Source organism: Megalops cyprinoides, chromosome 18 (assembly GCF_013368585.1).
Source record: "Megalops cyprinoides isolate fMegCyp1 chromosome 18, fMegCyp1.pri, whole genome shotgun sequence".
NCBI classification, from domain to species: domain Eukaryota; kingdom Metazoa; phylum Chordata; class Actinopteri; order Elopiformes; family Megalopidae; genus Megalops; species Megalops cyprinoides.
This window is the reverse complement of record NC_050600.1, coordinates 11414666-11440522: the sequence shown is the minus strand read 5'-3', so window position 1 is coordinate 11440522 and position 25857 is coordinate 11414666. Positions and strand designations below refer to the sequence as shown.

General features: G+C 39.1%; 1 protein-coding gene across 15 annotated transcripts in view; it reads left to right on the top strand.

Annotated features, from left to right (window-relative positions):
• The window catches only part of LOC118793016 (receptor-type tyrosine-protein phosphatase delta-like), a 387427-nt gene that overhangs the window by 224784 nt on the left and 136786 nt on the right, over positions 1-25857 (top strand). For 4 of the 15 annotated variants that reach the window (XM_036550961.1, XM_036550958.1, XM_036550962.1 and 1 more), the window contains exon 1: positions 14286-14646. The exons of the other annotated variants lie outside the window; for them this stretch is intronic. The gene's annotated coding sequence lies outside the window, so the exon portion shown is untranslated. Of the gene's footprint in view, positions 1-14285; positions 14647-25857 lie in introns of those variants that run through there. 15 annotated transcript variants of the gene reach the window in all.

Below are 25857 nucleotides of genomic sequence, written 5' to 3'. Positions count from 1 at the left end.
CACATGCGAGTATTTGTGTCCATTTTTAGCGGCTGCGTTAAGCTTACCACCAACAGAGTGAGATGCATGCAGTAAACATGCGTGGCTAACGTCACTGTTTTTCACACTGCATGTCCCACAGTGCACCATGAGGCAAACTACTTTGGAGGATAGGCACTATCTGAACAGCTCTTAGGTGCCCACATGACTCCTCGAATGTGTAAAGCAGACTCACCCCTGTCTCTAGTGGAACAAAGCCGATTTGTTCCACTAATGTGGGTTCCCATTTGTTGTTGGTGAAGGATATGGCCAGTTTCAAGCCTGGGCCATAGGGCTCAGCCTGTGCTTGACACAAGCAATTTTACTATCTGAGCCACCTGGGACCCCATGAATGACATGGTGTATTAAAAAATGTGCAGATATTAAATTACACTAATAAGATTAAAATTTCTCATCACTATGAGAGAAACTGGAAAGAGTAGAAATAGCAGTAGAAATAGCAGTTTAAATGCACTTAATAAAAAACAGGCTTGTTGTAAAATGACCCTTAATAATAATATCAGTGATAGAACAACATTTGTTGTAATTTGAAATAAGATGTTTTACAGTAACCGACCTTTGTTGAAACCAATTGCCATTGCTTCATAATGACCAGCACAGGCACTCTTTTAGACTGATTGACGAAATGACTGTAGGTTCATCTGTAAACATCACAGATTTGGGGAAATATAATTATATTTGGGATACTGTGCCAATAGGAATATATTTATTTGATCAAGCCTTTTCAGGGCTTTCCCTTTGAGAAACTTTAAAGCGATATGATGATGTTCGATCAAGCCCTAGATTGTTTCTTGAGAACATGATGTAATTCTAACACCTGGCTGACACCTAGTGCAACAGTCAGTCTGTTTATATTTTCAAGTATAGTTTATGGTAAGCAGTTCATGGCATGCCATCATAAATGATTGCTCAACTTTCTCTGGCCCAAGTTGTTACATTGAGGGCTTTGGACCATAAATTATGTTGACTTTCATAATTAGTATATGTCAATAAATGGCAATAACTCTAATTCCAATTCGGTTCAAGGTAGCGCCCTTTGAATAGCACCACAATTCCCTCGATATGATCACGGATATTATCAAAATTGATGTTGCAGCATGTTTGTTGGCTTTCTCAGTCAAACGCATATACCGTGCAAATAACATTATGATGAATGTCACCAGCTAAAATTTCATTATTTGCAAATAAGCAAGAAGAAAAGAAATGTTCCACTTGTGCTTTTGTGCTTTGAACTGACAGATTTATCTAATTGGTATTGAATACAGAACAAAGAACCAGCACTGCTTTGTTTTTAGATTATATTTCTATGCATATTTTGTCACAACTTACTTAAGATACTCCTCAGTGGAAATATTTATTCATTTTGTCATTGGCAGGGCTTGCTGATGTTGCTTTTATGTGTGAATAGGCTGTTTCACTTATAAGCATCACGGTCTGATCCAGAGTGCTGGGGGACAATAAAATGGATAAAATGTTAAACTTCTGCTTCAGTTCTGCTAAGGACTGATTCAAACGTTTGCTATTTTCATTTGATACTATCTGTCACTTATTCAGTTACCATCCATCTTTTACAAGGTCTTCCTTTACAAGGTGTATCTTAATAGCTCTGATTCATTTCTGCATTATTCTGTTGTACACGTAGATGCAGTCTGAAAACTCTATTTTGATAATATTTTTCATGGCATAAGAATCAATTTGTGGTTCACAGCAGGTACCTTCTTGTTCCTCCTTCACCTTGCTTGCTGCAATGGTGTTAGGAGTGGGTTATTGTATGGAGTAGGTGCAGGGCTGACACCAACCTCAGTGCACCCCCAGTTTTCTCCTCATATCCAGAAGTCTACATAGTATTTATTATTTGATATTTAGTGCACCCTCCCCCCCACGCCACCCCACCCCCCGGCAAAAAAAGAAAAAGAAGCCCCAAGTTGAAGTCAGAATCCATGTAACCCTGCAGTTATTGATGAACACCCATTATGTAAATGACAACCTGCCTAATATGCAGATCTCTGACATTGCTCATATAACACAGGCAAAGTGAGAAATCTGCTTAGGTGTGGAAAAACTGGACAAGTAATGTTAAATCCATTTAAGCACTTCTCACTTTTCACAACTTTACTGATTTTGCAGCAAACTTTGAGGAGCATTTAGAATGTTTGTCAGCAACTAGTTTAAGATGAAACAAAAGGTAGAAAAAACCAAGGTGGAAAACCTTGGAACAGGTGCAATTTGTTTCCAAAGGGATGAATGCAGTATTCCCTAGCCAAGGCAGATTTGCAAAATTGGATTTTAAGATTTTGTTTGACAAACAAAATTGACCTTTTTCCCATGATGAAATGTGATAAAAACTACATGAAACACCTTTAAAAATGACAGTTAAAAGCTATATTACAACTATATTACAAGTGTTCTTCATACTACCCCTGACAAAAGTCATGTCTGACTCAAAGACAAATAAATAAATTATACAATTGTGGCACATTAAGCTGAGTACTCTGAGCTATCTATGGTGAGAATGTATAAGAATGTAGGAGGAAGGAAAACGGCTATAGTGGGTTCTGAGGTGCACGTTCTACTCCATGCAGCTTAAGCTTGCATATGTGTTTGTATGATTGGTCTCCCCTCTGTGAGAGGGCGTCAGAGTCACTGACACAGAGCTAATGCCTTGACACACACTCTGACAGCAGATTAGTCAGTGGATTACACCGTAACCATTAGATGTGAAAGCAGCAGAATAGCACAAACAGAGAACTGTATGGCTTGAGGGGAATGAGGAATTCATTATATGGGAAAAAGGGTGACTTAAAAAGATAAAAACAGTCTATGTATGACATTTTGGATTGTTTTCCATTTGTTTGACAAAAATATTTGTTTAATTTCATTTTTTGGCCACCTGAAGAGATTCATAATTCAATTTCAATATCTACTGTTCTACTGTTTACAACTATCGCAGTAAGGTCTTATTTTATCTTTCAAATGCTTTTTGTATTTTGTATGATAGAACTTTTTGGCAGTCTTTAATGTGTCTACTTCTATTCAACTATGTGAAAAGTGAATGCTCCTATGTTACATAAGAACAGTTCAGCTCCAATATCCAATCTCCCATGCAGATCCTGTGGATATTGCAGGACGACAACTGTTTTTGTAAAGTTATGTAATTAGGTGAACCTGATGTGAAATGTAGCATCATGGAGACACTGTCAAAAGCAGTTTTACACTGCATCGTAAGAGGGTGACGTCTTTCACATCTTTTTTGATTACAAGGGAAAGGAGGTAGCTTCAGATTTATTAAAAAGGCTGCTAAGTGGCAAAAGTGTGAGATAACGTGTATAAATCCATGTTGAGCTTTCTTAGGAAATCAGCTTCAGTCTGTGAGTGTCAATATTGATGTCAAGAAGTGTAGCAAAGGGCAAGAGCAGTCACCCCACACGGCCTCGAACCCAGGTCTACAGGGTGCCAAACCTGCAGCTTGACCACAACGCCAAAGAGCAAGTGTGACAGACAACAGTCTGTCACACTTGCACTCTGTCACAAGAAGGAATACTCCTGAGAGTAAGGAACCTCAACATGCATGATGCGTTAGCATCCCTTCTCATGGGACCTGACAAGCTAGGAACATGCACTGAATATGAAAACCTGTGCTTCACGTAGATCTACCTTTTGTTTCTGGTTTTAAATGGTCAACACTTAAGGTAAAACAATCTCAAACTAATTAGCTTCAAGATAATTCATAGTCTTTGATGTGGTTTCAGGACATCTAGTAGACAGATACAATGAGAGAAATATCAGCTTACATATCAAAAAGCTATGGCATTTCAGTCTCAGGGTGTAGATGCCCACTTTTTTTGAAAAATATGCAATTAATGGGGATGAAAAGGCACCTACATACTCTGCTAAAATGAGGCCCCCAGGAGCTGTGGGCAGGAATTGAGCACTGTAGCCTTAGAAGCATGCAGGTTAGGTTAATTGCCTATACTAAATTGACCATGAAATCCTTCTCTGTTGGACTGTGGCTTGGGGAGAAAGGCCTCAGCATGCACTCTTATCCCTACAACAGCAATTGAAGCTATGAGGAGAAGTGTTGTCTTTGGCACAAGGCTAAAAAAAAGAATAAAAAAACAATAAATGAAGATAAATGAATAAATAAACGTAACAGGCCATGTAAGAGTCTGGTTATCAACCTCTAATGGGTTTATATTAGATCCCATTGCTGGTTTGGTGACAGAGTGATGGTGTTGATGGACTGTACAAAGCTCGAAATGTATGTGAGAGGGAAATCCACTTGCATTATTGTAAAGTCATTGTTGTGGTTATTTCGGAGGAACCGTCACTTGCAGCTATAATAATCTCTGTGACTAACAATCCAGACCACAGTACAGTACCACTTCACATATTTAATGATAAGTAACTGGTTATACTGTCATTACCTGTAGCAGGGCTACTTTAGGCTCTGAATTTATGTAAGAGATACATTTGAATATTTTAGCCTGTTCTTTTTATAAGGCATATTGTGTGGCTATTTATAAATGTACTTTGCTGAAAATAGAAACATTTAAGTAAGTAAAAGAAGTAGTTACTAGTAGTACTTCCATGTATTAGCTATGGTAAACAAAGTGATACCGAACATGATGGCCTCAGAGAAACTCAGGAACCCTGGGGTAAATGAACTCAAATGCTCATTGAATTTTTGGTCCATTATAATGTAGACAAATGTTTAGCTTTTCAAACCAGAAGCTTTATTTCCTCAACACAGACAGGCAAACAAACTACAGGGGGCAGCAAACAGTAATCAGGCAAAGCATACATTCTGCCAAACAGCTACTGTTTGTCCCCTGTTCCTCGGGCTTTCTCCCTTTTTTTCTCCCCCTCTCTCTTTTCTTGTGAATTAGTATATGCATTTTCCTGCTTCATACTGTTCAAACCTTTCATTGTTGTTTTTTCTCTCTCTCTCACTTCTCTGTGTGCCTTCCAAATTATGTTTAGCCCACATGTGAAAGTGTGAACTAGTATCAAGAGATTTTCTTCACTGCTAGGTTTCCTCAGGTACTGCAAAACAGCAGAAAGGAATGTACTCCATTGGAAGAACTGGTGATGTTTTTACTCATCAGTATGTCTTTTTGGGCTGTGTTGATTAAGTCCGATGCCTATATTAAGAACTGCTAAAGTGATATTTGCTATCATACAGCCCAAACTGTCACCCAACGGATTTAGACATATTAAGTGAAATGTGCATTGATGAATCAGATTAGAAGTGAGAAATGATGTTCTGTTTCATTCTCATTCATGATGATATATACCAAAGTTTCCCTGCCCATGTTTGAGCCTGGCAGCATGCCAAGGAGTTTTTTTTTTTAAATCACTGCTGGGAAGATGGCCAAAATGCAGCCAAGACCTTGCAACACGGTTATTATTTAAGTTTATAAATTATTACTGCAAAATACCTTTTTTTCTGGTACATAGTATATGTGTAACGAGTGGTGCTGGTGTGAGTTCCTGAAAGATGATAAGGCTGAGTCATATTTGGAAAGACAGGTCGGAAGTTCTCCCTTGCAGGAAGCTATTCAGAACACAGCACCTATTTATGTAAGCCAATCCAATTAAAGGAATAGAACAGGAACATGCCACCACTAACTCAAAAACAGGGCACTGTCTTGGGTCATCTCATAAATGTTAAGCCACATAAAACTCATATTTATTCAATTTTTGAGACAGACACAGTGGGGTATGATAGTTGTGCACCATTTTCATTGTCATGTACCAATGTAAAAGATTTCCTGTTTCAAATTAATGTAAGCATTTATGAGAATGTACTACCTTGGTAGTCTAGCTCAAGAATCAGTGTTTTTATATATACTGAATGGCTGAATGTCTGTATACAGAACACCAATCAGGACACAAATATTGCTACTATTGTAACTACATCCAAACACATATGATGAGCAATCAACTGCATCAATCTTTGTACATTCAGAACTCCTGTTGATTTTCTCTTTAACGCAATGATAACTGGCCATGGGATGGCTTGAAAATGCCATTCGATGCCTGCCCTCACTTTGTGCAAGGTGACAGATCGGCTGTAAAGTGCCTTTTCATGAACACTGAAGTGTAAAATAGAGGGAGAGGCAGACACAATGCTTTTGATCAATCAGACACGCTGTGAGATTTCTGGTGAATACACACACCCGGCGTGTGGAGTGACTGCTGAATTGAACAGATCACGGATGCCATTTCAGGTTCTGTCACTCACTTACACAAGCAGTCCGCAGCCATGTGATGAAATATGCCAGCCATTGCCCGAGGGCTGTGGCCGCCATTGACGTATGTACACCTATGAGTAAATAAAATCACAATATCAGAATGATTTGTAAGCTTTGTTTAAAACTGTCTGCATTTTAGTTATTTCATTGTGTCAGAGCGGCTGCTGTAGACTACTCCAGTACAATACGTAAGTGTAACTTTTGCTGTTATACTATGTGCACTGCCTGAGTTCCACCTCCACATGATTGCACAGCAGATACCTGTGAAGGTCTGGACAGGAATTTATCATAAAAGGATTCTGCTGCACACTTCATTCAGAGCTGTGCACATATTGTATAGCATAGAGGGAGGAAGACCATGAAATGGCCAAGCTGTTCCAGTGAGAGCAGGCAACTGCTGAGCGTTGCCAGGCAGGGGACGGCGTTGCATTTCAAACACACCGCTTCTTACCGATTGCTCCCGCCTTTTCAGTGGGTGAGCAGATAACATACATGTGTTAAGAAGTGGATAGAGATTGTATTCCCTTCATTCTTCCCCTTTCTCACACCAGCTTTGGAACTGCTAATTACTTATTAAGCTTAGGCTCTCCTGTAACGCAGTATGTAATGCAGTGCTGCACAGTTTTTGCACTGATTGCTTTGATGTAACCAGTCCAGTATTCCTGAAGGTGTATAGCTTTTTTTTTGGTTTGAAGAAGTGCATGTAAGAACCATAACCATAAAACAATAATCATAAAATGCCATACAGAAAAACAAGACTATAAAAGGGGAGAGTATAAAAGTTAGGGAAGCAAAGAGGTGAAGAGGTAGGTCTTTAGTCTGTGGCTAAAGAAGACCAGGAATCCACTTTGGGAAACTGCACCACATGAGGGCCAGAACAGACAAAACGTGACTGATACTGAATGTGTGACCCTGCAGGGGAAGGGCAACCAGGTATTTTGAGGTTGCAGAGCTGAGTGGTCTGAATGTGTATGGACTGATCATATTTTATAGATATGGAGGAGCCATTCACCCCACTGCCCAGTAGGCCAAAACAAACATATTCAATCAAATGTGAGTCATTCACCACTGCAGTTCTCCTTTGTAGGGAGATGAGCAGAGTACAGACATGGAGGTCTTAGATTAGATCCGCAGCACCATCCTGAATGAGCTGTATAGGCCTGATAGCACAGACAGAGAGACCACCAAGGAGGGAGTGGCAGCGGCCCAGGCAGGAGTACACCAGAGCCTGAACCAGAGGTAGATTCAGTGGTGAGGAAGAGACAGATTCTGGTAGTAGTAAACATATTCGGTCTATCACTTCAAGTAGTGACATTGAATGTATCATGGTGGTCATGAAAGCGAGTCACTGGTTGAAGAAAATTCCACTGTAATGCATTGTAATGGACTGTAATGCACTGTATTGCACACATTCATTTGAGCTGCAAGCCTTCAGCGCTGCACAGTTCTCGGACTGATTGCTCTGATGTAATCACTCAGTTTGATACTCAAACTAATTTTCTTTTTCAGACCAGTTTCATCTGCGACTGTTTCTTTCCCTAATTCCATCATCAGGGGCTTTTCTGCCAAGCACACATTTGACCTGTGAAGAACCAAATAAGCCTCCACTGACACATTTCCCAGGATCACTGGCAACTAATACTGATTTGTGTTTTTACCACTTAGCTAATACTTAAGACTTGATACATAGTGCAAGTTTGTGATGGGAGACAGTTGATGCAAACAGACAGAATCTGTCATAGATATTAGTTCAAATCAGTGGCTCTGTGGTTTTGCTTTACTTTTACAGTAAACTGATCACAGCGCATGCATCTCTTCTGTTCCCAACAACCATGGTCAGTTCCTCTAAATATTGCATTTGCTGCCTTTTTTGTATCAGCATTGCATTACTACAAGAGTTTTTACTGTCTGATACAATTAAAATAATTAAAAGGAAGAATCTGTTAAGATGGCTAGAGCTTGGTATACATGTAATTTACATTATGTGTCTTATTAGTTGCACTGATTTTAATTCAGATAAATAAAAAAATAATTTTAAAAACATGCACATATGATAACATACCCCTCAGTATGTGCAGGTGGTGTAACAATTCCATGTTTGTTATGATTGCTGTATCTGCCATATGCTGTGCTGTACATGCTGGTATAATGAATATGCATTAGAGCTCTTGTTAAAAATTATTTTTGTGTACCTTTTGAGAACAGAAATTATTACCAGCAGAGATAATAAAGGAATGCCATAATGGCCGAAGTTACAGGGACAGACAGCCCTATTCATGAGCACATTTCAATACATAGATGTGCCACAAAGGGGAACATTTAGAGATGATAGCACCTTAGCCATTAATGCTAGGAATTCAGTCATTAAGCCAAGTTCCACTATTACTAACCTTCATGTACTCAGGCATTCATTCTGTGTTTATGCACAGAGAATATGAATGAATATTAATTCATTTTTCAGAGTACCTGTGTAAATAGACATGTTCATTATGTCAAATGTCTATGACTGGGCTGGCCTCCTGTGACTCGCAGCACTTTATCCAGAGCTGCTGCATCAAGTACATTGGAATGCTGTCACAAATGATTACACATGGTGATGTTTATCTTGACATATTAAGGGAATGAGTTTTCTCCACAGTGCACTTTGAGCTGTACACCTGCTATAGAAATGTGGCCATTGCTACCTGGTACCACTAGGGGTGCTAAAAATTTCTGTAACTTTCAAGTGTATGGAGGATCATTAAAACAAGTTACCATCATTACCTCACTTAGGGTAAAAAAGGCTTTAATTTGCATTTTACTATGGTGAAACTATGATGAAAAAACCTAATTCCACAATATAAACATATGCATAATACACATATGTTACACTTTGCAATGTGAAATGCCTAAAGTGTATCACTTTTCAATTCAACGTGCTTCCAAATATAACAGTTTTTACAGAACATCAGAAACTAATGTATGTAGTATGTGATTATGGTTACTGCAGGCCATTTTAAGAAGTTGTGAAAGCAGATAATTTAGTTAGACCTTGACTTAGATGTCCAAAGAAATAGCCACAACTTCTGGATAGTGAAATTTATATAAGGACTGCCAGATTTTCTTCATGAAAATCAATCGCCCCCCTCGCTCACCCGCTGGTCAGGCTGGCACTCCCAGAGTACCTGCTTAAAGCTTCACATTAAGTGCCTTCCTCTGACTCACGTCTGCATGAACTTTGACTGGGCACTGCGGTGTGCCAAGAAATGGTTGTGACATCACATATTTTTGAGGATAGCACAGAGGAGGTCACATCTGCATCTCTCCGATTGTGGGATTGTAGTGATGGGCAGCATGTCTACAACACAAATGGTTATTCTGAATTGGGAGAAAATGAGAATAACTAAATAAATATATAGTGATTTCTGCGGTTTGAGGTTTGTTTTCCATTCTTTGAAGCAGGTGTTGATCGTATCACTTTCGTGTTCTTACACTTAGTCCTCTTTGCTTGGGTATACATCATAAACAAGTCAATCCCCTGTCTGTACATGTTGGATTTTTCACTTCAGTAAATTTTATCCGCTTAAGAGAGATCTATCCAAATAAGTAAAACTAATTTTACAATGAATGGTTTACCTGATACGGGAATCGTAACATTTTCCATTACGTTTTCCAATGCTGCCTCTTTCTGTATGCAAAGCAAACACCCATGTGAGACTTTGTAGTGGTTAGAAAAGTATATTCTATGATGGCTACAGGGGTGTTTACTGTACTGTTCCCAAATGTGCTGACTACTGGCTGTCATCTCAAGAGGACTGCAATGTGGAAAGGATGTGCAAAACATTAAAAGAACTGATGATAATCTTAATTGTTCCTTAATGCATGACTATGACAAAATACTTTCAGTATACAAAGTTAAAGTAAATATTTTGCTGATCATTTTGATGATGTCTCCTAATGAAGATGTTATTTTTTGTTTACTATGCATGTATGGAAGTTTCTTCTGTAAACTGTATATGGTCTTCATAAAGACAATATAAGATATAAGACAAAAGATATAAGACTACCTTATATACCATATATTTATGTTGTAACGTTGTCAAACATTCTACTGTATCACATAATAAATAAATTACAACATGGATAGACTAAATGTACAGGAATGGGAATAGACTTCATCTAAAGCCCATACAATAATAGCCTTCTTAGGGAAGACCACTGATTAGATTTTGGTCTGAACCTCATCACAGATAGATGACTGCAGGCAATCTATCATAGGGTTATGGCTACCATACGCACAGGAAAATGAATCGCTTCCTATTTCGGCTACTATTTGTTATATTGACTTGAGACTTGGTAGATTTAAAAGCTGCCCCAAAGTAATATTTGTAAGTGACTGCAGAGCCATGAGTCCTGTCGAGTGTTGGAAGTTTTATCGCAGAAATATGTTGCTGTAGTGGGAGACAATGGGACAGAATGATTAATACTGTTTAAATGCATCAGATTGAATGGATTATGCTATTTTGGGATTTTTGATTATAAACCTAAATAATGTTTGGAATAGGTCTCATATAACTTTTATATAGTTTAGTTTATATGGTTCTGTTGATAAACCTGACATGCTCCAATAGAAACTGAGTAAAAGTAAATTATTAACATACTAAACAAACACCAGCAGCTTTGCAAACATTAGGACATTTGTAACCAAGGGTCCCAGACAATGTTGCCATAACTTGTGTGGTTCAGTGTGTGTGTGTTTTGGAGAAAGCAGTTAATCCTGAGCATTAGATTAAAACATTTCACTCTCTGAGGCAATTAGTTCAAAATGATTCTCTTTTTGTCAAATACTCCACATATTATAAAGCCATGCTAGCTTTTTAAGCTTGAAACGTAATAGAGTTGGACTCAGACACTGCTTTTTTGAAAATAATCGTTTAGGTATTCAGAGATTACAGATGATACATACATGTAGTAGGGATACAGATCACCCAGTCCATTACCAATGGCTGTTCTATCTGTTTTCTAAATGTAAAAGCAGAGGATGTACTACCACAATTAAACTTTAAATAAAATAATTCTCTGCTTATCCAATTTTATGCTCAAAGCAAGGTCGATATAAGAGTCTCCGAGACCTTTCATCCAAGGTACATTATTGCACCAATATTATCTGATTCACGCTGCAACTTTTAGCAAGCAATAATAGTTTTATTATTCTTATTAAGGTGCAGGCTATTACAGCTGCCCTTTGCACTGTTTTATCCTCCAAATTAACATGACCTCCAGAGCTATGGCTCTGAGTCCTGACAACAGGTAATTTTTTTTTCCTCCTCAGGACACTTAACACATCAGCCGGATGTTACAATTCACTTGATCCACTGGAAGTACCCACTGGTTTGTAAAATGCAGCAATTCACTGATATATTAGAACATATTAGACCTGTATACAGAAAAACAAACCCACTTCAGCTATGTGTTTCCTAATCTTTTCATGGCACTCATCAGCACCACTATCCACTTTCCACCGGTTCATTCAGTCTGCCCTCATCCGCTCACATAATTCATGCCATCTTTCTGAGGCCATGTCAGTACAAACCTTTTTTTTCCACAACATTTTCAGTGTTACCATCATCAGAGCAGCACAGAGGTGCTAAGGTAGCCCATCAGAGTCTATCCACATCTCTCTCTTTTTGTGATCAACATAATAATTGTACTTGCACAATATGAAGCATATGGAAATATACAGAAAACAAACAAAAAACAATAAAAAAGCCACATAAGCAACTAACCATCCCATCCTTTTGCATGGGTCTCATTCTGTGAGTTAAGCACAAAATACCAAGATCCATTATTGCCATGATAATGAATGAGGAGGAAGCCAATGCTGGACCAAGAGTTTAGTTACAGTGATTCCAGCAAGCAGTATACTTCTTTGCACAGCTGAGAGTTGAATTGTTGAGTCATCATTACGGAGAAATAAAAAGGCTTTACCAGCAGGTCATAATCAATTATCTGAGATAAAATACCTTGAAAGTGACAGGCATGCAAGACAGGTCTGGGGTAAGACCTGTTTCGAATCTACTGCATGGGGTTAAATAAACTCTGAGAGATAACTTGTGGTGAGTAAGCTGGTGACAGCCCATCCAAATCTCCATGCCGTAAAGCAGCTTTACACGAAGCACTGCCCTCCAGACAGGACACAGGTTCGTCACAGACCCGGTGTTCATTACATCGCATGAGGCTCGGTGCCAAGCAGTGAGTCAGCTGAGGATTGAATCTATAACCTTATGGTGGACGTTCTAAGCGCAGCACCCCTCGCCAAGTGCCTCTGAATCAGCCTAGAATTTCCCCCTGCAACAGCCCTTATCGCTTGCTGTCCAGAAACTAGCAGATTTTAGCTGCTCACAGCAAATATTGCAAACATCTGCAATGCCAAAAAAACCAAGTCTTCAACAGAGGAGAGTATAACAACTTACTCACTCCAGAGAGTGATAGCAGGTTTATGATAGCATAAGCACAGTAAATGAGCCACGTTATATTCACCATGTAACATTCCTCCATGCATCTGAATTGTCTTCTGTCCTGTTCTGTATGTTTTTCTTAAAGACACACACACACAAAAAAAATAGATTTCACTATTGCAAATACTAGAAAATTCACTTTTTTGGTGTAGCATTCATTTAAATAGTTAGAATTTGTTTACTGAAGACCTGAGGAAGCACCCGTTTATCTTTTCCTTCTTCTGGACGGTGCTATCTGTAGAACTGGCTTTTTTTGCACTGCATGCCTGCAGCGATTTTTCCTCACTGTACCCAGATTTTGCAGTCATTTTTTACAAACTTTTTTTTAAACACTGCTTACACTGCGATCAGTACAGGATGTTGTTCTACAAATCTAATATACAGTATACCTTTCCAATAAGTAAATAATGACTAAAATGATGGTGCACTGCAATACCCAATACAAGATAGCTCTCAAACAGAAGCATCGTTTCTGCATGTTGTCTGTGCCTGGAGCAGGGTTATCGCTCAAAGAACTTGAAAACTTGGGTTACTCTGATTCAGGTCAATGCACTTCTGTCCAGCTTTGGAGATATGTTTTATTTCAGCACAGAACAGAATACAAATACTTGCAAAATGGGGAAAAGGCAGTGCTGTTGATTATGTTACATAAAATTGTTCAAAAGAAATGAATTATTGCAAAAACAGCAGTTATTATAAAGACTACAGCTATGTCAACTACTAATAGTAACAGTCATTTCAGACATCATCATGGTCATCATTATCATATGTTTACACCTTTGTGTAATCTGTGGAATGTGGACCAGCCAGACACAGCGGCAGTGTAGCATAGTGGTTAAGGAGCAGGACTCGTAACCGAAAGGTTGCCGGTTCAATCCCCGCTGGGACACTGCTGCTGTACCCTTGGGAAAGGTACTTAATCCACTGGTGCCTCAGTAAATATCCAGCTGTATAAATGGATAACATTGTAAAGAACTGTAACCTATGTAAGTCGCTTTGGATAAAAGCGTCTGCTAAATGAATAAATGTAAATGTAAATTTATTGATACTACCTATATATGCATGCAAGAAAAACTTCAAGGGTAGATTGAAGATTGAAATTAGACACCATCATCATTCTCATATAGTAGCCCAAGGCTAAATGAATATGTAACTTTTAGTTCACTTTCATTCACTTTCTAGGTGCATATGTAGCCTAACATATTTTGAACGGTTGAAATAAACACTGGGTGAGGGGACATACGCTGTTTTCACTCCACTGATTTTTATTACGTTTTTACATTTTTAAATGTTTGATCGACAGTTTTGTTTAAAAATCGTTAAAACCGGAGGGGACGTCTGCAGCACTAAAGTTTCTATGCCGCAAATTCCTTGAGTGGACTGACAGGAGAAAGTTGATCTCAGGGAGAGTTAGTTTATCCCGGTAAGTGACGTCACCTTTCCATTCCCCTGTCTGTTTCTCTCCCTGGCGCGCACAGTCTGTGTTTGACTCTCGGCAGGAGAACGTGTCTCAGCCGCGCAGCACACTCAACTACATAATCTCAGCACATTGGGTTATGAAGGCAAAACACAATCGCGCACGGGAAATGTCTTCATTTCTAAATATCCAGATCCAGAAGTTCGTTACCCTGGCTCTCTCCTTGCTCTGAAGAAGACATCCGCTTTAGAGACATAAGGAACGAAATTACAAAAAACAAAGAAGATCGTAAAAGACAGATTCGAAGAGAAGACCGTCGGTTGCTTAGATGGTGGATTATTTCGCTTCTGCTGCAACTACACTGGATGTAACTCGCCACTGTACTGACAAACCAGGGGAGACCGAGTTTAAAGACTCATATACCCAAAACGATGTTAAGGTAAGCACTTTTGAAATTGCGAGAGAACCGTGGGGAGTTCGTCAACATTTTAGTATTCCAAGGGATGGCAAATGTAGGAAACTTGGGTGTTCTCCATGATATTTGCTTTAACGTCTGTCATTAGAGGATACATAATTTGTGTTGCATTTGTTTAGCTGTATTGACGTCTTTCCCAATGCATTTCGTAATATTTATGCGTAACGTAGCCCGACTCTGTTGCCACGATCAATATTAGTCGTCCTTAAACTTGTAAAGCGAATAGTGACAACACGTTTTTCAGTTAGAAGTCCACTTTTTAAATGATCTGTACAGCACAGAACGGTATGCTGAGATTGGAGCAGACAGCCGCGCTTCGTTCGCTGTAGTATGTTTTGGAACCTGGATCCAAGCGTGTATTGTCACAGGCGGACCTGGAATGTTTGTTTGTAGATTCAAGGAAATAATTTCTCTCTGCTACGTGCTTAACAGAGCATATGGTCACTCACGAACTAACCTGAGGACATAAAGATTAACGGAAATAAGGAACATGAGGAAGCCACCGGTTATATTTGAATAGCTACTCGGTATTAATAACACGAGTTCTTGAGAACATGTAACGCCAGGATAGCCAATACAGCATTTCCCCCTCTTTTTCCCTCTGGCTGAGGTTCATTATATACATTATTAGTAATTATTTCTCATTTTATAGCGAAATGGAAACAGTATACAGTAACTGTAGTGGTAAAGAGGACTTCTTGCATTCGGGTTTTCACATTTCTGGCTGCACTTCCATGCATTATGACAGACTGCCATTCAGAATGTTTTCAGACTTTACAATATCTATGATTACTGAACAGATTCAAGGAAGCATTCACATAAATGTAAATGCTTAAGCTGATGTTGGCATACCTTAATGATGTAGCTGTGATTTTACTATCAGCCTATTTAACCAGACGGCTCAGAGTATTAAATAAACACATTTATTGATTCACTTTTATTCATAATTACTGGGGATGTTGCCGTATCTACTGGGCAACAACAATAATTATTATAATAACAATAATGACAACAACAATACTAATACTGATACTAATTATAATTATAATAATAGTGGTGCATAATCCATACCATTGTTAATATCAGGCTTGATTCAAAACTTATAATTTCTTTCCCATTGCGCGGTATATTCACGATGATTGCATCGTGGGAAAGCGATCCCACTCGTTTCATCGAATCTTTGACCCTACTGTTAATGTTTGTACGTAGTAGTGGGTATCTGCTACAGTGTTCCACAGAAGAGGTTTTTTGGACAAATATGACTGTATTTGTAAGCAAACTGTAAAATCTGTCAGAAAAAAAACATTAAAATATTTATATGTCACGAATATAAGAGAAAGGCAAGATTACAATGCTATATTCGTCTATCCCGAAGGAACTTTAACTGTGCTGTAATGCTCGAGCAAAATAGACTCGCATGGTTTTGAATTCCACTTGACATGTTCCTTTTGAGCGACTGCCGTTTATCTATTTTTGCTGATGCCTGGGTTGCTTTTCTGTTGCGTTAGAATTTCATCATAATGCGAGGTTATTGTTGTTTTGTAACGAAAACGTTTGAATTTTATCAATGTAATGATTGCACTCGTTGGTTGCTGATTAAAAGGGATCCTTGTTTGTGTCTCGTTTTCGCAGTGTAGAAGCAGATAGAGTTGGAGAGCATTGGAAGGCTCTGGTGCATGTATTTGGACAAGCCGATCCGCTAGGGGCCTTCTAACTCTGTGTAGTGACTTGAGAACTGGCGGGGGAGGTGCGTGTGTGTGTGTGTGTGTGTCTGTGTGAGTGACTTGGGTGGGGGGTCTGGTTTGCGTTAAAGTCCCCGGTGCTTACTATTAGCTTACACCTCATTATAACAGGAAATAATAATAATAATAATAATAATAAAAGCAATAAGGATAGGATACTGTCCTGGAAGGATAGTATACATAACACGTAAACAACTTGTGAATGTCTTTGTGAATATATATAAATCTCAGTAAACGTTGTAAACAAGTAGGCATTCATAAAAATGCCAAATGACAGTGAAGTGTGGTGATCAAGGAGCTGCCTCTTTAACCAGAAGGTCTCAGGTGGGACTCAGCCGTTGCAACCTTCACACACGTCTGCATAAACCGGAAACACTATGCAAGTCACCCAAGACAAAGACATCTACTAAGCAAATTTAAACAGTAACATTAATAGTTTTGCGGCTAATGTGGGGATTATTTCAATGGATTATGTGGAGAGCAGAAACAAGTATAGCAATTTCTGTGGACGAAGTTGCTTTTGATATGGTTGTTCTTTCCGCAAGCAGATTATATTGAGTACAAACTTTTCTGTAAGGGGATTTATTCTGCTTTGCAAAATGCTGACACGCATGAACTGACCCCCCAAAAAGAACAAACTATTCCAGTCGCTAGCACAGGAAGCAACCATGCTGGTACCGAACTGATGGAATGTATAGAATAAAGGAACACTTTTCTAGTTATGTCTGTCTTTCAGTGTTTCAGACCCTATCACCTAATCCTATTGAGTTGGATATACTAAAACAATAAAAAAAAACACCATAGGGGTTGCTGGTGAAGTGTTTCTGCTGTTTTGAAATGGCTGTGTGAGTGAGCGTGTGGACTGTGGTGGAGTAGTCTCCAGTCCTGTGACACTCTCGTCACTCTCACCAAGTGGCTCCATGGGCCCAGAGTCTAGCTCAGTTAGTTGGTATTGGATTTGACAGAGAACAGTTAAAGTTGTCGTACCTAAATGTATATCGCTGCTTGCTGGATTCCCCATTCTGCTGATGTGATCATGACACAGAAAAATATGCACTTAAAGATGAATAGAGGGAAATATATTTTCGTGTTATATGTTATGTACATCGTTCGGCTGGTTATTTCCTCTGAGTGTGCCCTTGATTGAATGCCTTTAAATTTTGAGTAAAATGTTTTTGAGTTCAGTGCTGCTTCAGAGATTGATTTCATAGTTTTTCCAACGATATCTCATAGTACTACAACAATAATATGACTGGAAGGGAGAAGTTGGTAGAATTCGTATGGTTGCATACAGCTGTATATTGACAACCAACAGCCTACCAAAGGGTTACTGGCTTCTCCTGTGCCACACACGTCCCATTGTCTTCATTGTGCACATTCAGCTTAGTCTCAATGTGAACTTAGATCCAGCATTGTATGATAAAAGGAACAAATGGAAAGGCCCAACAAAATCTTCAAGTTGGAATCATTGAAAATGGGAGTATTTTCCTGTTTTCCTTCTCCTGATTCCACTGAACAGGTGAGTACAGACATTGAGTTGGTTACTGACTGTTCATGGGTATTTTTTTTATAGATTCATAACTTCAATAGCTATGTATGAACAAAGAAGAGGGATACCCTTACCTTAGACTGCTGCATTGAAAGCTTTTGGGGCAAACAAACTCATGACATTTGGTAAAAAAAGTGGGCAGAATACGATTAGACCTTCGTACATGTAGTGCATTTTGATTTTTGTTGCTCTGGTCTTTTATTTGATTATGTGGTTGAATTATGTTGCTTCCTTGCAAATCATCAAGTAATAACTGCTTCTGACATTGTTTTGTCCTAGTGAACCATTATTATCATTTTTTAACTTCTATTCTTTCAATACTAATACTGTCTTTTCATTATGGAGAGTCATAAATCAGTTTGGAAATATGCATCAAGACTGGATCCAAACTAACTACAATGTATTTGGTCACTAAGGAACTTCAGGTAACACCTGTATGCTACTTATGCTTATACATTGTTCTTACTATTATTCTCATACATTTTCTATTACTATTGTTCTCATACATTTTGTATTTCTCATACAATTCTTTCATTTTCATATTTCATTGCTGCCACATGTGTTGTAAGAATCACTGTAAAGCAAATGAAAGGACAAAGTGCACCTAGAAAAATAATTGAGATTCATTTACTGTGTAGGTCATGTGATCTGCTTGCCAGTTTCTAGTACCAAAAAGGAGTTATTCAGTTTGTGAATCCAGTGCAGGTGGTAGGCGTTGACACACGTGCTGCAACCTAAAAATGCTGCTTGATTGCTTGATAACAGGTCAGCATATAAAAATGAACTTTACATTTAAATGAATCATTGTTCAAAATCCTTTGGTGTCTTTCGAGGATAGACAGTACTATACCTCAGTAAGAGGAAGGATTGCTTAACCTCCCACTGTTTTTTACAAGTTATCTACAGCAATGCAGAGTGGGCAGTTTTGACATTTTGGTTTGGAGCATTAAGGTAGGAAGACATTCATTCACTGAATTACTTGAGCTTGGTGCCAACTGCATTATGGAGAAGAAATGTATTAAAACATCAGAAATGCAGTAGGATACAATATGTGTTAAGCTGCAGATGCTATGCTACAGAAAATCCTTCATAACACCACACGCAATAGAAGCATGCAGACTAACAATTAGGCATCGCAGCAGATGGAGGAAAACAAACCTCTATCACTGCATTAGTAGCACAGTCAGTCACTGATTTTACCTGGCTCATGTGGAGAAAACCACTGAGCTCCACTCTAAAATGATTTCTGAGGCTTCATTGCTACTGATTTTCATTGAAGGTGAGGCTTCTGTCAAGTCATGCATTTTTTCACTCTCTGTCCAAAGTGTTGTGATGTTTCCATAGTGTACAGAAATTGTCTCTGCAGATGAGTGTCAATCAGATTTCACTCTCTATAATTCATTTGTGTAGTCCTTCTTACAATTGTTGTGGGAACACATTAACTAAGGTCATTTGCTAAATGTAACAGATGTCTTTCACTACAAACATCATATTTTTTGGTAGGAAGCCAAGCCAGCTGATGCCACACTTATGGTATAAAGTTAGTTAGTAGTGTGATCAGTTAGAGTGGTGTTTATTGAATGATTGTGTAAAGCAGGCCCTGGTGAATGAAAAGAAAAAACTGATCATTCTATCTATGCATGGATGAGGATAGCATTCAATCCATGTGATAGTTTGTATATATTTTAGTTGTTCATTTTATTATTTTAAAGCAGACAGGTGCTTTTATATGCATACAATATTCAATGAAAACTTTTTTGGAAAGACAGTATTATGTGCATTCTGAGATTTTTATGAGACTTCAATTGCTGTTGAGTTGGTAATGGAGCCATAAAAGAGTTTTCATTGGGCTTGTTTTAATGCTTTGTAAAAAAGGAGGCTTCTCTGTGAATTCTTATGTCAGTGAAGGGAAGGAACAAAATACTTTTATTTATAATGTTGTTGGATTGTTGTTAATTGGGAAATAAATGAATTTTTGTTCAGAAGAAGGTTGTAATTCATTTTATATTGCAGCAACAAGTTTGTTGATATAAGTTGTGGGTTAAATTTCACGTTTAATTTTTGGAGTTCTTAAGTACTAAATTATGACTATTTATTTATTTTTTCTGTCAAGTACTCAACCACTCAGATGCTCAAAATGCCCGCCCCGAGTAGGTAGGAGGAGATGATATATTATATAAACGGGAAACTATTTTGCTTTTTTTCAGAACTGTGAGGAGTCCTAAGGCGTAATGAAGTAATCATGACTTACACACGGTTCACTTGGCCTGAGTCTTCATATTTTTATCATTCCGTCCCTTCCAAGTGTCTTGACCTCTGGCTATATGGCTTATTGTTTAAGTTCATTGACTGGAAATGCAGCTTCAAGGCATCAGCGTTCTACCAGGGAGACTCTATTGTTTTATTGATAATTAGGTTACCTTCTGGTCTGATTAATAGGCAGGCGATGTTTATGATGCCAAGTTAGCCCCTGGACAAGCACATCCGCTGTTACTCATTTCTCTCGGTGTCTGCTGTCAGACATTGTTTACTGACTGCGTATCCCCTTTTCCACCTTGTGTTCTCTTTGAGGGAGTATTCTAAGATGGTACAAGAGAGAAATTTGTCCTGGGAACCTCCAATATTTTCTTTCTTTTTTCATAGTCAAGATCATTGCCAGATATGGGATACAGACCACGTGTCTTAAAAATTGGGATTGTAGTACATTGCTGCCTTTGCAGCTGCCACTCTCTGAGAGATTAGGTTCCAGGAGATGTGATAGATGCCCACTGCCTGTAGCCAGCTGTGTGGGGATTGCAGTGGGGTCAGTAGTAACGTTGAACGTATGGAATTTAGTGCTTGCCCTCCATTTGCAATACTCTCACTGAATGTACCTGACAACAGGGCCTGTTCTTCAAAAATGAAAGTCAACACCAATGAAAGGAGTGATACCCCTACAATGTATCTGCAGTGGAATGGAGGCAAGAAGGAAGGATGGCAGTTTTAAATTCAAACTTTGTGCTCAGAATTGATCATTTCAATCCTAACACAAAGGAAGGAGATATATTATCAGTACTGGGTATTCAAATACCCTTTGGTAGGAAAAGGTGAACTGAAGGGGAGTATCACTCTGGGTTTAAACTTGAAACTGGAGAATCATTTAGGCTGCTGAATAAAATCTTGAAGAAAACTGAGAGAAAATGAAACTCAAGCATGCAGTGTATTTTGGTTGCAGACCTAAAGCAAATTTTACCACAATAGCGGGTTCAAGTGCAAGTGATGGGTTATCATTTAAAGGTGACGGATATAAAAATTGTTTATGTGGAAAGAAAATACTACAGAGTAAACCTCTTTGCATTTTTTTTCAAAAACAGCATACAGGCATTACAAAGTTATGGCGAATAATTGAAGCTGTTTTCAAAAAGCTGTAAAATATTTTCAGCATTCCACTAATAATACCAATGCCTGTCACAAATTCCTTCCTCTTACTACCATGTACAGTGTGTATGGCAGTGAAGAATATGTACTTGTACATATGGCTTTAACTGTGAAGAATGTCTACAGTGTATTTAGGTGCATCCCAACATTACTATTCGACCCCACATGCACACATTTGATGTAACCTTGCTCTCAAAGTGAATTTGAATATGGAACTTAACTGATCTCCAACTTCTGTGTCTAATTTACTCTGCTAATAAATGTAGCCACTGGCACTTCACTTTCAGTTTAGTCAATTAATGGTGTCTGCATTCCATACGCTCAGGGTGTCATGCACGTACAAACAGCGTATGCCAAAAAAAAAACAAAAAAACAGCTGGCCAGGTTTTTACATAACTCCACAGAAAAACATTCGTTCTGGCCTTGTATGGGCTGCGTCTGAAATCTTTACGATGTTTTTTGGAGGGGAAATAAATCTGAATGTTCATTTCAGGGTTATGAGTCACAGTTCGAATTCCATTCGGTGGCTTTTCTTACAGTAATTATTATAGGCTGCTTTGATGTAGTGAGGCGGAACTAAAATGACTTTTCATGTTAGTTGTAATGACTGCCATTTGGAGGGAGGCGAGCTCAAAAGCCAGCAAAGATGGCCCTGGCTGTCTGGCCATCGAGCGTCTCCCCTCTTTGGCCAGACCGCCGCTCCCTCACTGTCCCCAGCGAGCCTTTGGATGGAGCACGGTGCCATTTTCTCGTTCTGTTTGATTAGGTCTGTTGTTGCCAGGCCGCCAAGGCTTCTCCCTTTGCAGTTTTCTATTCATTTAAACGAAGAGAGGCTAAGCAGCTTTAAAACGGATTACAAGATGAATGTGCAGAGTACGATGCAGTATATTCTCTTTAGGGGACTGCCACTCGGCCGTGGTGGAGTGCTATCACCTGGACCGATGACTTCCCTCTATTTTTCCCAGGGAAAAGCTGTACTGAGGCACGAATGCCTGGTATTCTCTCCACTGCCTTGAGTAGATCTTTAGGTTTATTTATATAGCATTGTGATATGTACTGGATGCTAATTAACCCCAGTTCCATCAGACAGAGGATGTTTTGTGAATATTTACCAATGTTTGTTATCCACAAACTATTCTTTCTCTGTCCTGTCTCCCTCCCCCTTCCTCTCTCCCTCTTTTTTTCTTTTCTCTGTCTCTTAAGTTAAAGCTCTGTCGCTGCCTCCTTCAGCTTAAATTAAAAAATATGGCAGCGCACTTGTGATTGTGGATGACTGGCCCATGTGTTAAAGAGCCAAATCTCTGGATGCCCTCCAAAATGAATCTTTTCAGCTTGTATTGAGCTCCCAGTTTGATTTTGTCCGCTGCCTGTAATGTTGAGATATGAGTCACTCAGATCATGCAGACTGACAAAAAAAGCACACAATAACATGGTAGTAACTGTTAGTGCTACTCCTTTTACATAATCAATATGACTGAGATGCAAGCCTCTGTGTGTTCTAAAAGTGAGCGGAGCAGAGGTGTAAGAAATAGAAGCATTTCATCTGATTTTCAAGGGATTGCATCATGTCTGGAGATAACATAGGCGACCCCTGTTTATATTTAGTTGTGAAGAAAATATGGCTCAGATGACCTCGTAGTGTATTTATAGGAAAGCCGCCTATAAATTTCTTAGGCTCACAAGGCATACTTAGTTGGCATTGAGGTATAAAAGCCTAAAGCATTATTGGACCCCTTTCTCTGTCTGTCTCTCTCTCTCTCTCCCTCTATATATATATATATATATATATACACATATAGAAAGGTGTGTGTGTGTGCATGTGCATGTGCGTATACTAGCCAAGGTGATACTTGGATACATGGAGTTAATGATACAAAATTAATAAGTTGTGTTGTAATAGTAGTACCTAGCTTTTAATGATACTTAAAGCAGTTTTCTTCACATTATCTAAACGGTGCAGCTGGATTTGCTAGCTAGCCAGTGAACAAGCTGGCTAACAAGTTTTTGAGCTCCTCTTTTATTGATATCACACAGTAGATTGGTTGCAGGCCTAATGCAAAAATTACTTCTCAAAAATAATTGGACTTAACTTATATTTAGTCTGTTTGTTCCTAGAGGGAATTTATTTTTACACAATGTCCTTTAAGGGGTTCCATTGGGATGTTGAAATGATGTACAAGCATTCCACTTACTGATGGTATATCGGTGCACTTTGTCGTAACTGGAACACAAGTTAACCAACAGAACTTCCTAACAGCATACAAAAATACATATCAAACTCCACAGACATAGAAGATTTAACGAAACGGTTATTTAATGAAATGCATTTACTGCTTTACATGCAATAGTATGTTAAAAGCTGCAATAAGACGCATATGCAGATATATTACACAAGGTACAAAAGCATTTCAAGTTTTCAGAGTAGGAGGGGTGAGGCATCTCCATGTCGGCTGTGTGTGAATGTGTACATGCAGTGCTGCTCTGACATTGATGATCTGAGTTGAGCCGGCGGGTGATGGGGAATTTGTGCCTCAAGGAGAAATACAGTAATCAAGTGCTGATCCCGCGGTCTGCTGGCGGTCAAAATGGGGATTTAACATGCACCAGGCCCCGGGGTAACGGACAGTTCAGCCGGCTTTATGGCCTCCTTGCCGAGCAGAGCGAAGTACGCGTGTCAGGCTTGCTCCGCAGCAGAGAGGGGGAAGAGACAGAGGAGATAAAACACAGTCACATTTGTAATAACTTTTCTCCACTCGCTGGAAGAGGACTCACCTCGGGAGTCTCATTCAACATATCATTTGAAAGACCTTACAAACATTTAACACAACAAGCGTTAGCTTTTTTTTTAATGGCCTGGAGGACTTTGTGCCCGTCAAGGGTGCTTCATTGCTGGTGTCAGGCCAGATTACTTGGCTGGAGTTTAGGAGAGGGCCTACACGAGGAAGCTCTGCGCTGGCTCCAGGGAGGGGTTCTAATGAGGGGCAGCACATAGGAGAGTGATTGTGTGTGATTGCACAGCGTGCAGCAGACAAGCCTGATTTGCAGTGGACCCACGGCTGTTTCTCTCAGACCGTTTTATTCTTTCATATTCTAAATTGGTTTTCTTTTCTTTATCATTGCGTCCTTCTCTTTGCCCAAGGGCTGCTTAAGGAGATGCCTTGAGGGATCTTGAGGGAGTAATGTAATATTATATATATGTTGTGTGTATGAATGTGTGCATAATGCTTACCTGCTAATTAGAGGATGTGACACGTGGGCTGCTTGTTCAGTGTGTGGCATTGTCTCACTGCCAGTTATCATCCTTTTATTTAAACTGTAGCAGCACATGGGGAGGGGGAGCCCCTGAGCCTGTTGGGGAGCTCCCTCCCATGTTAAGATGCCACTGACCTGTATTTTCAGTATGTTTTGTTTTGTTTTGGTTTCTCTCATTCAATATCAACCATTGCAAGAGGTAAAGAAGCCTCGGTTTTAGGAAAATGTTGCCAATAAAAAAAAGACTTACTGATTACAATAATTCGGACAGTCATAGCAGTCAGACATTTTGACCTTTCCCCGCTAAATTCAGTATGCCAGCCTGTCAGAACAGGTCATGTTGTTCACCAGCCAGCCCTTACTAACATATGCAAAGGCGGCATGACTCCACAGCCTGCCTGTTGTCAGCGACAACTGCATGATCCTGTGGCTCCCCCCTCTCTCACAAATTAAAAAAAAGAAGTGATTCCCAGGGTGGTCTTCCTCATTCTTCTTGTGTATGCATTCTTATTTAACCAAACAGGCTTGCGATTTTGCCTTTTTTGTGGTGGAAAAGGCCAGGATCTCTGGCTCGCTCTCCATTTCTCTTTCCATTCATTTGCGCAAGCTAATTGCATCCCACATTCAGTCACTTGTATTTCAATGCTTTGTCTATCATGTTGATCAAAGGCAGACTGTAGGGGCAAACTACACCAATGTCTTCAACCTCATATTAGTCAGGATAGTTCAGGCAGCAGTTTGTCATAAATTCGTCACTTGCTGAAAGAATCATATGTAAGCATTAGAGTCCGTTAGTGTCATAATATTTATAGGTTCCTGACATAATTACTTATAGAAAAACCATCTTGGAGTAAAACACAGCAGACACATGATTATCTTTGAGAATTGGCTGACTCATTAAAGGTCCATGGATGCAGATGCCTCCGCTCAATCTAGGCCTATTATTTTAAATGGCTCTCATTAACTCATAGTTAAATTAGGCAAGCTGTGTGTGCAGTTCTATAAAATCTTTATAACTGCTAAGCGGAAATCCATGGGAAAGTACACCAACGTCTTTAAAAATGTCTGACCCCTTAAAGCATGAAATTGAAAACTCGTATGTGGAAACTGTTATGGCTTCTTCTTCACTCTAGGGAGAATTTGATAAGTTGATTCTTATGTTGCGAGTTTATCCCTAAAGGTAGTAGCCATTGACTCAGATAACAGAATGCATTT